The following is a 15257-nucleotide window of genomic DNA, read 5'->3' as shown; positions in this document are numbered from 1 at the left end:
AATTGTCTGTTACATTTTTGGGTGAAATTCACCAATTTTTGGGTGTAATATACCCCCTCCTCTACCTAGTTGACAGCTTAATAAATTTAAATAATTGTTCTTTAACATTTTCGGGTGACAAACAATTGTTTTCTGACATAGACCCCTGCTCTACCAAATAGGTTAATAAATAATTTTTCTGTTACATTCTTGGGTTGACATTATACAATTTTAGATGTGAATAAACATCTGCTCCGCATAGGTGACAGGGAATAACATTTCTGAAATTCTTCTTTAATTGATGCGCGCCACCTCCTTTGATTCAATGCTTAAACTTTAACAAGTTGTACAACATTTGCGCTTCAATACTTTGTCCCACATTTCCGCTTTACTCTTCTGGCCCACATTTGGGCTTCTGTAATTTGTCCCACATTTGCAATTTAACAGGTTTTACCACATTTCCACTCTATCCCCAAAAATTTTTATAAATTTATCTCCCATTAATTTGGTCTCTTTTTCTCACGCTCCCTCTCCGGCGTGGAACCCTGATTCGCCGATAACCTTGATCAACATGGTAGGCTCAGAAAAGAACATCAAAAGTTGATATAGAAGATATCCAAATGGATGGTGGATGCCACTGGGTCACCTCTGTATAGGTGACAGGAACATAAATTTAATAAAATCGTCAATTACATTGTCAGGTGACATTTTTCAAATTTTGCCGGATAGAAACCCCTCCTCTGCATAGGTGACAGGGAATAAAATGTAATAAATTCTTCAGTAATTAATGCACGACACAGGCTTTCATTCAATGCTTCAACTTTAAAAAGTTGTCCCACTTTTATGCTTTAATAATTTCTCCCATAATTCAACTCTATAATTTGAAATTTGAAAAAATTGATCCTCCCTTGGATGTGGTCTCTCTTTCTCACGCTCCCTCTCCGCCCTGGAACCCTGATTCCCCACCACCCGTGATCACCATGGTAGGCACAGAAAAGAACATGGAAAGTTGATAGAGCAGATATTAAATTGGATGGTGGACATCACGGGGACGTGTGACATGGTGGAGCAGTAAGTGTGCACACGCCTACATGAACTGACTGACAGGGGTCAGCCCCTGCAACTTCTGGGTCTCCAAATTGGGCACATGGCCTGAGCTTGCCCTTTACCCCTTGGAGGTGCTGGCCTGCCCTGCAGCCGGTGTATTGTCTGAACGTGTGTTTAGCACGGCTGGAGGGCGTTATCACAGGTTATATTTCCCAATGTTTTGGGGTGTACCCTAATTTAAAAAAATATAAATACATTTAAAACCAAAAAGCAGTGTAGGCTACCTCCTCCTCCTCCACCGCCGCTTCCACCGCCTCCTCAACCTCCTACTCCATATGGACCTCGTCCTCCTAGATCAAGCCTATTATTTTATATTTTTACGTATTTTATGTTATTTAAAGTCATTTCCCTATCCACATTTGTTTGCAGAACACTTGCCATGCTCTTAACCACATCTTGATGCCATTTGCAGCCCTCTAGCCCTTTCCATGACATTTTTACAGCCATTTTAGTGCTCAAAAGATCGGGTCACCATTAACTTCAATGGGGTTCGGGTCCCGAACTCAAACTTTTTTGTGAAGTTCGGCCCGAACCCGTACATCCAGGTGTCCGCTCAACTCTAGTTACATGGCCAGCAGACATGGGGCTCCTTCTGGGTCATAAGCGCAAGATGTAGACCGTAAGTTACCCAATTATCCGGAACGGGTGCGGACCCATTCATTCTCTATTGGGCAGGAATATATGCGGACAGCACACAGTGTGCTGTCCGCATCTGCATTTCCGGAGCGCGGCCTCGATCTTTGGGTCCGCGGCTCCGAAAAAAATTGAACATGTCCTATTCTTGTCCGCAATTGCAGACAAGAATAGGCAGTTTTATGGGGGTACTGGCCGGGATTATTGCGGATCCGTAATACACTACGGACGTGTGAATGGACCCTAACTGGCTTATTTCTGTCTAAAAAATACACATATTAAGTGTTTTCAGTTTTATTATTAATAATGATTAATCTTTTATTTTTATGTTTGCGTTAGTGTGATACTGTTGTATCCTCATCACCAGCATCTTAAGAGAACTTCCAGGAGTCAGGTTCCCAAAACACTCGGCACCTAACCTTTCAACAAATTCTGCATTCATTAGTAACACAATTTCTGGCCACTGCATGACTTGTATTTGGCATTTTAACAGTTTTCCTCTTTGCATGCTGATGCAGTTCTCTCAGAGTTGATGAGCGACTAGCTGCCATCTAATGCACACAGAAAGTTGAGGAGAATTTGCTTCCTAACCTTCTCTTACTCACTCACAAGCAGCCCCAGGATAAGGGAGGACATTACAGAAAAGTTCTGACCTGAACTGATGTGAATAAAGTGCTGAGATATAAACTTCCAATTCAGTTCTTTGTGCTTGTCTCCTCTGTCTCACTCCTACTGCTGCTCACTCCTCCCCCTCCCCATACACTTGCACTAAGGCTGGGTTCACATCACTTTTTGTCATACGTTTAACGTACACAAATAAAACGTATACATTAACCTCAGACCATACTGTGGCATCATAGAGTCAATTGTAAAAACAGAAAAACCGTATATATTAACCTATGTTTTTTTTTTTTTCAGGACGGGAAAGCGTAGTGTACCACATTTTTCCATCCTGCAAATAGGAAAATAACTTTCTTTTTACAATGGAACTCTATGGTGATGGATGCCACAGTATGGCATCTGTCTGAGGCGTTCATAGACGTATACATTGTGTACATTAAATGTATGACAAAAACGTGATGCGAAACCAGCCTAAAATGTGTAAAGTTTTCCTTCCATGGAGCAGGTCGCTCCAACACTGACAAGCAGGTAGTTGTTGGAAAGGAACGCTTGTTTTCTGACAATCGCCTGCTCCATCAGGGTGTGTAAACCGGCTTTAAGGGAGTAATTATCAATGAGGGTGGAGAGGTAAACAGCAGAGAACATGAGAACTAGACGCTCACTAAGGCTACTTTCACACTAGCGTTTCTATTTTCCGGTATTGAGAGGAGTCATGGGTCTCAATAACGGAAAAAAACGCTTCCGTTTTGTCCTCATTCATTGTCAATGGGGATAAACCGTAACTAAACAGAAAGGAGTGCTCCAAAAAGCATTCCATTCCATTTGGTTCCATTCTCATACCGGAGAGAAAACCGCAGCAAGCTGAAGGGATTCGTCATGACCCCCAATGCAAGTCAATGGCGACGGATCTGTTTTCTCTGACACAATAAAAAACTGATCCGTATTGGCTATGTTACAGATAATACAACCGGATCCGTTCTGAATGGATGCAGATGGTTGTATTATTAGTAACGGAAGTGTTTTTGCTGGACCCTGCCGGAGGTAAAAACGCTAGTGTGAAAGAAAGTAGCCCAAGACATATTACAAAAGTTTCTTGTGGTTACTTGTACTATTGATTTATGTAAAGTTAGTGATGATTTAAATATAAATATGTTACTCGAATAAAATGTTCTCTGCCCGTTCCAGTCATTCCACAAAGAACAGGATTCAATTTAAACTGCTCATTCTCACCCACAAAGCTCTCCACAGTGCTGTACCCCCTACATCTCCTCCTCTTCTCTGTCTACCATCCTACCTGTGCTCTCCACAGTGCTGCACCCCTACATCTCCTCCTCATCTCTGTCTACCATCCTACCTGTGCTCTCCACAGTGCTGCACCTCCTACATCTCCTCCTCATCTCTGTCTACCATCCTACCTGTGCTCTCCACAGTGCTGCACCCCCTACATCTCCTCCCTATCTCTGTCTACCATCCTACCTGTACTCTCCACAGTGCTGCACCCCCTACATCTCCTCCTCATCTCTGTCTACCATCCTACCTGTACTCTCCACAGTGCTGCACCTCCTACATCTCCTCCTCATCTCTGTCTACCATCCTACCTGTACTCTCCACAGTGCTGCACCTCCTACATCTCCTCCTCATCTCTGTCTACCATCCTACCTGTACTCTCCACAGTGCTGTACCCCCTACATCTCCTCCTCATCTCTGTCTACAATCCTACCTGTGCTCTCCACAGTGCTGCACCCCTACATCTCCCCCTCATCTCTGTCTACCATCCTACCTGTACTCTCCACAGTGCTGCACCCCTACATCTCCTCCTCATCTCTGTCTACCATCCTACCTGTACTCTCCACAGTGCTGCGCCTCCTACATCTCCTCCTCATCTCTGTCTACCATCCTACCTGTACTCTCCACAGTGCTGTACCCCCTACATCTCCTCCTCATCTCTGTCTACCACCCTACCTGTACTCTCCACAGTGCTGCACCCCTACATCTCCTCCTCATCTCTGTCTACCATCCTACCTGTGCTCTCCACAGTGCTGCACCTCCTACATCTCCTCCTCATCTCTGTCTACCATCCTACCTGTACTCTCCACAGTGCTGCACCCCCTACATCTCCTCCCATCTCTGTCTACCATCCTACCTGTACTCTCCACAGTGCTGTACCCCCTACATCTCCTCCTCATCTCTGTCTACCATCCTACCTGTGCTCTCCACAGTGCTGCACCCCTACATCTCCTCCTCATCTCTGTCTACCATCCTATCTGTACTCTCCACAGTGCTGCACCCCTACATCTCCTCCTCATCTCTGTCTACCATCCTACCTGTACTCTCCACAGTGCTGCACCTCCTACATATCCTCCTCATCTCTGTCTACCATCCTACCTGTACTCTCCACAGTGCTGTACCCCCTACATCTCCTCCTCATCTCTGTCTACCATCCTACCTGTGCTCTCCACAGTGCTGCACCCCTACATCTCCTCCTCATCTCTGTCTACCATCCTACCTGTACTCTCCACAGTGCTGCACCCCTACATCTCCTCCTCATCTCTGTCTACCATCCTACCTGTGCTCTCCACAGTGCTGCACCCCTACATCTCCTCCTCATCTCTGTCTACCATCCTACCTGTACTCTCCACAGTGCTGCACCCCTACATCTCCTCCTCATCTCTGTCTACGATCCTACCTGTACTCTCCACAGTGCTGCACCTCCTACATCTCCTCCTCATCTCTGTCTACCATCGTACCTGTGCTCTCCACAGTGCTGCACCTCCTACATCTCCTCCTCATCTCTGTCTACCATCCTACCTGTACTCTCCACAGTGCTGCACCTCCTACATCTCCTCCTCATCTCTGTCTACCATCGTACCTGTGCTCTCCACAGTGCTGTACCCCCTACATCTCCTCCTCATCTCTGTCTACCATCCTACCTGTACTCTCCACAGTGCTGCACCTCCTACATCTCCTCCTCATCTCTGTCTACCATCCTACCTGTACTCTCCACAGTGCTGCACCCCCTACATCTCCTCCTCATCTCTGTCTACCATCCTACCTGTACTCTCCACAGTGCTGCACCTCCTACATCTCCTCCTCATCTCTGTCTACCGTCCTACCTGTACTCTCCACAGTGCTGCACCTCCTACATCTCCTCCTCATCTCTGTCTACCATCCTACCTGTGCTCTCCACAGTGCTGCACCTCCTACATCTGCTCCTCATCTCTGTCTACCATCCTACCTGTACTCTCCACAGTGCTGCGCCCCCTACATCTCCTCCTCATCTCTGTCTACCATCCTACCTGTGCTCTCCACAGTGCTGCACCCCCTACATCTCCTCCTCATCTCTGTCTACCATCCTACCTGTACTCTCCACAGTGCTGCGCCCCCTACATCTCCTCCTCATCTCTGTCTACCATCCTACCTGTGCTCTCCACAGTGCTGCGCCCCCTACATCTCCTCCTCATCTCTGTCTACCATCCTACCTGTACTCTCCACAGTGCTGCACCTCCTCCTCATCTCTGTCTACCATCCTACCTGTACTCTCCACAGTGCTGCACCCCCTACATCTCCTCCTCTTCTCTGTCTACCATCCTACCTGTACTCTCCACAGTGCTGCACCCCCTACATCTCCTCCTCATCTCTGTCTACCATCCTACCTGTACTCTCCACAGTGCTGCACCCCCTACATCTCCTCCTCATCTCTGTCTACCATCCTACCTGTACTCTCCACAGTGCTGCACCTCCTACATCTCCTCCTCATCTCTGTCTACCATCCTACCTGTGCTCTCCACAGTGCTGCACCCCCTACATCTCCTCCTCATCTCTGTCTACCATCCTACCTGTGCTCTCCACAGTGCTGCACCCCCTACATCTCCTCCTCATCTCTGTCTACCATCCTACCTGTACTCTCCACAGTGCTGCACCCCCTACATCTCCTCCTCTTCTCTGTCTACCATCCTACCTGTACTCTCCACAGTGCTGCACCCCCTACATCTCCTCCTCATCTCTGTCTACCATCCTACCTGTGCTCTCCACAGTGCTGCACCCCCTACATCTCCCCCTCATCTCTGTCTACCATCCTACCTGTACTCTCCACAGTGCTGCACCTCCTACATCTCCTCCTCATCTCTGTCTACCATCCTACCTGTGCTCTCCACAGTGCTGCACCCCTACATCTCCTCCTCATCTCTGTCTACCATCCTACCTGTGCTCTCCACAGTGTTGCACCCCCTACATCTCCTCCTCATCTCTGTCTACCATCCTACCCGTGCTCTCCACAGTGCTGCACCTTCTACATCTCCTCCTCATCTCTGTCTACCATCCTACCCGTGCTCTCCACAGTGCTGCACCCCCTACATCTCCTCCTCATCTCTGTCTACCATCCTACCTGTACTCTCCACAGTGCTGCACCTCCTACATCTCCTCCTCATCTATCTACCATCCTACCTGTGCTCTCCACAGTGCTGCACCCCTACATCTCCCCCTCATCTCTGTCTACCATCCTACCTGTACTCTCCACAGTGCTGCACCTCCTACATCTCCTCCTCATCTCTGTCTATCATCCTACCTGTGCTCTCCACAGTGCTGCACCTCCTACATCTCCTCCTCATCTCTGTCTACCACCCTACCTGTACTCTCCACAGTGCTGCACCCCTACATCTCCTCCTCATCTCTGTCTACCATCCTACCTGTGCTCTCCACAGTGCTGCACCCCTACATCTCCTCCTCATCTCTGTCTACCATCCTACCTGTACTCTCCACAGTGCTGCACCCCTACATCTCCTCCTCATCTCTGTCTACCATCCTACCTGTACTCTCCACAGTGCTGCACCTCCTACATCTCCATCTACCGTCCTACCTGTACTCTCCACAGTGCTGCACCTCCTACATCTCCTCCTCATCTCTGTCTACCATCGTACCTGTGCTCTCCACAGTGCTGCACCTCCTACATCTCCTCCTCATCTCTGTCTACCATCCTACCTGTACTCTCCACAGTGCTGCACCCCCTACATCTCCCCCTCATCTCTGTCTACCATCCTACCTGTACTCTCCACAGTGCTGCACCTCCTACATCTCCTCCTCATCTCTGTCTACCATCGTACCTGTGCTCTCCACAGTGCTGTACCCCTACATCTCCTCCTCATCTCTGTCTACCATCCTACCTGTACTCTCCACAGTGCTGCACCTCCTACATCTCCTCCTCATCTCTGTCTACCATCCTACCTGTACTCTCCACAGTGCTGCACCCCCTACATCTCCTCCTCATCTCTGTCTACCATCCTACCTGTACTCTCCACAGTGCTGCACCTCCTACATCTCCTCCTCATCTCTGTCTACCATCCTACCTGTACTCTCCACAGTGCTGCACCCCTACATCTCCTCCTCATCTCTGTCTACCATCCTACCTGTACTCTCCACAGTGCTGCACCTCCTACATCTCCTCCTCATCTCTGTCTACCGTCCTACCTGTACTCTCCACAGTGCTGCACCTCCTACATCTCCTCCTCATCTCTGTCTACCATCCTACCTGTGCTCTCCACAGTGCTGCACCTCCTACATCTCCTCCTCATCTCTGTCTACCATCCTACCTGTACTCTCCACAGTGCTGCGCCCCCTACATCTCCTCCTCATCTCTGTCTACCATCCTACCTGTGCTCTCCACAGTGCTGCACCCCCTACATCTCCTCCTCATCTCTGTCTACCATCCTACCTGTACTCTCCACAGTGCTGCGCCCCCTACATCTCCTCCTCATCTCTGTCTACCATCCTACCTGTGCTCTCCACAGTGCTGCGCCCCCTACATCTCCTCCTCATCTCTGTCTACCATCCTACCTGTACTCTCCACAGTGCTGCACCTCCTCCTCATCTCTGTCTACCATCCTACCTGTACTCTCCACAGTGCTGCACCCCCTACATCTCCTCCTCTTCTCTGTCTACCATCCTACCTGTACTCTCCACAGTGCTGCACCCCCTACATCTCCTCCTCATCTCTGTCTACCATCCTACCTGTACTCTCCACAGTGCTGCACCCCCTACATCTCCTCCTCATCTCTGTCTACCATCCTACCTGTACTCTCCACAGTGCTGCACCCCCTACATCTCCTCCTCATCTCTGTCTACCATCCTACCTGTGCTCTCCACAGTGCTGCACCTCCTACATCTCCTCCTCATCTCTGTCTACCATCCTACCTGTGCTCTCCACAGTGCTGCACCCCCTACATCTCCACCTCATCTCTGTCTACCATCCTACCTGTGCTCTCCACAGTGCTGCACCTCCTACATCTCCTCCTCATCTCTGTCTACCATCCTACCTGTGCTCTCCACAGTGCTGCACCCCTACATCTCCTCCTCATCTCTGTCTACCATCCTACCTGTGCTCTCCACAGTGTTGCACCCCCTACATCTCCTCCTCATCTCTGTCTACCATCCTACCCGTGCTCTCCACAGTGCTGCACCTTCTACATCTCCTCCTCATCTCTGTCTACCATCCTACCCGTGCTCTCCACAGTGCTGCACCCCCTACATCTCCTCCTCATCTCTGTCTACCATCCTACCTGTACTCTCCACAGTGCTGCACCCCCTACATCTCCTCCTCATCTCTGTCTACCATCCTACCTGTACTCTCCACAGTGCTGCACCCCCTACATCTCCTCCTCATCTCTGTCTACCATCCTACCTGTACTCTCCACAGTGCTGCACCCCCTACATCTCCTCCTCATCTCTGTCTACCATCCTACCTGTACTCTCCACAGTGCTGCACCTCCTACATCTCCTCCTCATCTCTGTCTACCATCCTACCTGTGCTCTCCACAGTGCTGCACCCCTACATCTCCTCCTCATCTCTGTCTACCATCTTACATGTGCTCTCCACAGTGCTGCACCCCCTACATCTCCCCCTCATCTCTGTCTACCATCCTACCTGTACTCTCCACAGTGCTGCACCTCCTACATCTCGCCCTCATCTCTGTCTACCACCCTACCTGTACTCTCCATAGTGCTGCACCTCCTACATCTCCTCCTCATCTCTGTCTACCATCCTACCTGTGCTCTCCACAGTGCTGCACCCCTACATCTCCTCCTCATCTCTGTCTACCATCCTACCTGTGCTCTCAACAGTGCTGCACCTCCTACATCTCCTCCCTCATCTCTGTCTACCATCCTACCTGTACTCTCCACAGTGCTGCACCCCTACATCTCCTCCTCATCTCTGTCTACCATCCTACCTGTGCTCTCAACAGTGCTGCACCCCCTACATCTCCTCCTCATCTCTGTCTACCATCCTACCTGTGCTCTCCACAGTGCTGCACCCCCTACATCTCCTCCTCATCTCTGTCTACCATCCTACCTGTGCTCTCCACAGTGCTGCACCCCTACATCTCCTCCTCATCTCTGTCTACCATCTTACCTGTGCTCTCCACAGTGCTGCACCCCCTACATCTCCCCCTCATCTCTGTCTACCATCCTACCCGTGCTCTCCACAGTGCTGCACCTTCTACATCTCCTCCTCATCTCTGTCTACCATCCTACCCGTGCTCTCCACAGTGCTGCACCCCCTACATCTCCTCCTCATCTCTGTCTACCATCCTACCCGTACTCTCCACAGTGCTGCACCCCCTACATCTCCTCCTCATCTCTGTCTACCATCCTACCTGTACTCTCCACAGTGTTGCACCCCCTACATCTCCTCCTCATCTCTGTCTACCATCCTACCTGTACTCTCCACAGTGCTGCACCCCCTACATCTCCTCCTCATCTCTGTCTACCATCCTACCTGTACTCTCCACAGTGCTGCACCTCCTACATCTCCGCCTACCATCCTACCTGTGTATCAAGGAAGAAAAAGAATACCGAAACAGGAGCCGCACATCTACAAAATTACAAATTTATTAAGGCAACGGACACAACATAAAAAGAATTAAAATCGTTGTATACAACAGGTCTGGGCCATGTAAGCCGTATGTCGGCACATGCCCATCTGAGTCACCACAAATTCATGTACAGACCTCCACATCCATCAGCATATAGTAATATAAGGTGCATGAAATCCATCAACAATAAATAAGAATCAAATACTTATCATAAAAATGGCATGATGGGGGGTATGCGTGGCGGTCAGAAGAAAAGCCCAACGCGTATCGCCAGACTTGCTGGCTTCCTCAGGAGTGCCCGATTCCTAATGGCCAATCATCAAGTATATATATACTGAATAATAAAATAGTAATGTGTTGTACCTGTATCCTGATCCCAGATGGAAAGAGGGGGCGGTGACCACCTCATTAACATAGCGGAGCAAAAGGGCGCATAAGGAGATCTCCCATGATGCACACATGTTGCAATTGTGAAGAGCGAGCGGCGTCCGGATGTGCCGTCCGCACATGCGCCCATCCGAGCCGGCCCGTGCTGCGTTCCAAGGACCGGATATAGCAGCACGCGCTGGCTCGCAGGGCTCCCACTACATACTATAAATTTTCTAAACTAGACAAAACTCTGGGGCAATCAAGAATAAAAATTAAGGGACAAAAGTGACAGAATGTTTATCTAGACACTTCTGGGTGTGGCATCATGCAGCCGAATTAACATGCCAAGTAATTTTTTTGGACAGGTGGTTAATTCTGCACATGATTTAATTATAGATATTTAATATGGGCTCTATTTTTGGGCACCGATACTGCCCTCTAGTGCACTAACTAATACAATAAAATATAAATAAAAAATAAATAATAAAAAAATCACAAATAATAAATAACAAAAAATAATAATACACAAAAAATATTTTATTTTGAGGTTATTAGGCATAATAACCATTATCACCATTATTACTTATTATTTTTGTCACTTTCCCTGTGTTTTTAGTTCATTTCATTTCTTTCTCTGCGCTTTTATCATGTTTTTCTTTGGATTTACATTTGTCTCATTTCTCTTATTCCAACCCTGTGTTTTTGGCTACATTTTCCCGATATTGATTTCCTGATCTACTGTCCATTGAAACTTATTCATAAATGTTGCGTTTATCTCAGTAAGTCTCTCCTCTCTTTATCCTTTTGCTCTGTGCACATCTGCAGCCCTCCTCGCCGCTGGTACATCCTGTGATCTACGTCACTTCCGACTGCTGACACGCAGTGGGAGCCCTGCGAGCCGGCGCGTGCTGCTATATCCGGTCCTTGGAACGCAGCACGGGCCGACTCGGATGGGCGCATGTGCGGACGGCACATCCGAACGCCGCTCGCTCTTCACAATTGCTCCATGTGTGCATCATGGGAGATCTCCTTATGCGCCCCTCTGCTCCTCTATGTTAATGAGGTGGTCACCGCCCCCTCTTTCCATCTGGGATCAGGATACAGGTACAACACATTACTATTTGATTATTCAGTATATACACTGCTCAAAAAAATAAAGGGAACACAAAAATAACACATCCTAGATCTGAATTAATTAAATATTCTTCTGAAATACTTTGTTCTTCACATAGTTGAATGTGCTGACAACAAAATCACACAAAAATAAAAAAATGGAAATCTAATTTTTTAACCCGCGGAGGTCTGGATTTGGAGTCACACTCAAAATTAAAGTGGAAAAACACACTACAGGCTGATCCAACTTTGATGTAATGTCCTTAAAACAAGTCAAAATGAGGCTCGGTAGTGTGTGTGGCCTCCACGTGCCTGTATGACCTCTCTACAACACCTGTGCATGCTCCTGATGAGGTGGCGGACGGTCTCAGGAGGGATCTCCTCCCAGACCTGGACTAAAGCATCTGCTAACTCCTGGACAGTCTGTGGTGCAACGTGACGTTGGTGGATAGAGCGAGACATGATGTCCCAGATGTGCTCAATTGGATTCAGGTCTGGGGAACGGGCGGGCCAGTCCATAGCATCAATGCCTTCGTCTTGCAGGAACTGCTGACACACTCCAGCCACATGAGGTCTAGCATTTTCTTGCATTAGGAGGAACCCAGGGCCAACCGCACCAGCATATGGTCTCACAAGGGGTCTGAGGATCTCATCTCGGTACCTAATGGCAGTCAGGCTACCTCTGGCGAGCACATGGAGGGCTGTGCGGCCCTCCAAAGAAATGCCACCCCACACCATTACTGACCCAATGCCAAACCGGTCATGCTGGAGGATGTTGCAGGCAGCAGAACGTTCTCCACGGCGTCTCCAGACTCTGTCATGTCTGTCACATGTGCTCAGTGTGAACCTGCTTTCATCTGTGAAGAGCACAGGGCGCCAGTGGCGAATTTGCCAATCTTGGTGTTATCTGGCAAATGCCAAACGTCCTGCACGGTGTTGGGCATTAAGCACAACCCCCACCTGTGGACGTCGGGCCCTCATATCACCCTCATGGAGTCTGCTTCTGACTGTTTGAGCAGACACATGCACATTTGTGGCCTGCTGGAGGTCATTTTGCAGGGCTCTGGCAGTGCTCCTCCAGTTCCTCCTTGCACAAAGGTGGAGGTAGCGGTCCTGCTGCTGGGTTGTTGCCCTCCTACGGCCTCCTCCACGTCTCCTGATGTACTGGCCTGTCTCCTGGTAGCGCCTCCATGCTCTGGACACTACGCTGACAGACACAGCAAACCTCCTTGCCACAGCTCGCATTGATGTGCCATCCTGGATAAGCTGCACTACCTGAGCCACTTGTGTGGGTTGTAGACTCCGTCTCATGCTACCACTAGAGTGAAAGCACCGCCAGCATTCAAAAGTGACCAAAACATCAGCCAGGAAGCATAGGAACTGAGACGTGGTCTGTGGTCACCACCTGCAGAACCACTCCTTTATTGGGGGTGTCTTGCTAATTGCCTATAATTTCCACCTGTTGTCTATTCCATTTGCACAACAGCATGTGAGATTGATTGTCACTCAGTGTTGCTTCCTAAGTGGACAGTTTGATTTCTCAGAAGTGTGATTGACTTGGAGTTACATTGTGTTTTTTAAGTGTTCCCTTTATTTTTTTGAGCAGTGTATATACTTGATGATTGGCCATTAGGAATCAGGCACTCCTGAGGAAGCCAGCAAGTCTGGCGATACGTGTTGGGCTTTTCTTCTGACCGCCACGCATACCCCCCATCATGCCATTTTTATGATAAGTATTTGATTCTTATTTATTGCTGATGGATTTCATGCACCTTATATTACTATATGCTGATGGATGTGGGGGTCTGTACATAAATTTGTGGTGACTCAGATGGGCATGTGCCGACATACGGCTTACATGGCCCAGACCTGTTGTATACAACGATTTTAATTATTTTTATGTTGTGTCCGTTGCCTTAATAAATTTGTAATTTTGTAGATGTGCGGCTCCTGTTTCGGTATTCTTTTTCTTCCTTGATACATTGTGCATTATATACCGTGGGCCGGCACTCCCTTTTTTATTCTTGGATGTGCCCCTATCTTCTTTGATTGCATACCATCCTACCTGTGCTCTCCACAGTGCTGCACCCCCTACATCTCCTCCTCATCTCTGTCTACCATCCTACCCGTGCTCTCCAGTGTAGCACCCCCTGCATCTCCTCCTCATCTCTGTCTACCATCCTACCTGTACTCTCCACAGTGCTGCACCCCTACATCTCCGTCTACCATCCTACCTGTGCTCTCCACAGTGCTGCACCCCCTACATCTCCTCCTCATCTCTGTCTACCATCCTACCTGTACTCTCCACAATGCTGCACTCCCTACATCTCCTCCTCATCTCTGTCTACCATCCTACCTGTACTCTCCACAGTGCTGCACCCCCTACATCTCCTCATCTCTGTCTACCATCCTACCCGTGCTCTCCAGTGTTGCACCCCCTGCATCTCCTCTCTCATCTCTGTCTACCATCCTACCTGTGCTCTCCACAGTGCTGCACCCCTACATCTCCGTCTACCATCCTACCTGTGCTCTCCACAGTGCTGCACCCCCTACATCTCCTCCTCATCTCTGTCTACCATCCTACCTGTACTCTCCACAGTGCTGCACTCCCTACATCTCCTCATCTCTGTCTACCATCCTACCTGTACTCTCCACAGTGCTGCACCCCCTACATCTCCGTCTACCATCCTACCTGTACTCTCCACAGTGCTGCACTCCCTACATCTCCTCCTCATCTCTGTCTACCATCCTACCTGTACTCTCCACAGTGCTGCACCCCCTACATCTCCTCATCTCTGTCTACCATCCTACCCGTGCTCTCCAGTGTTGCACCCCCTGCATCTCCTCTCTCATCTCTGTCTACCATCGTATCCATACGCTTTGCTCTGTAAAATTATTTACAACTGACATCTACCATAATCCGAACCGCTCAATCTTGTTTTCAAGACTTTTCCCGAGCTACACCAGTTCTCTGGAATTGCTGATGGATTTCATGCACCTTATATTACTATATGCTGATGGATGTGGGGGTCTGTACATAAATTTGTGGTGACTCAGATGGGCATGTGCCGACATACGGCTTACATGGCCCAGACCTGTTGTATACAACGATTTTAATTATTTTTATGTTGTGTCCGTTGCCTTAATAAATTTGTAATTTTGTAGATGTGCGGCTCCTGTTTCGGTATTCTTTTTCTTCCTTGATACATTGTGCATTATATACCGTGGGCCGGCACTCCCTTTTTTATTCTTGGATGTGCCCCTATCTTCTTTGATTGCATACCATCCTACCTGTGCTCTCCACAGTGCTGCACCCCCTACATCTCCTCCTCATCTCTGTCTACCATCCTACCTGTGCTCTCCACAGTGCTGCACCTCCTACATCTCCTCCTCATCTCTGTCTACCATCCTACCTGTGCTCTCCACAGTGCTGCACCTCCTACATCTCCTCCTCATCTCTGTCTACCATCCTACCCGTGCTCTCCAGTGTAGCACCCCCTGCATCTCCTCCTCATCTCTGTCTACCATCCTACCTGTACTCTCCACAGTGCTGCACCCCTACATCTCCGT

Source organism: Bufo bufo, chromosome 2 (genome assembly GCF_905171765.1).
Source record: "Bufo bufo chromosome 2, aBufBuf1.1, whole genome shotgun sequence".
In the NCBI taxonomy this organism is placed as follows: domain Eukaryota; kingdom Metazoa; phylum Chordata; class Amphibia; order Anura; family Bufonidae; genus Bufo; species Bufo bufo.
Note: the sequence above shows the minus strand (reverse complement) of the source record.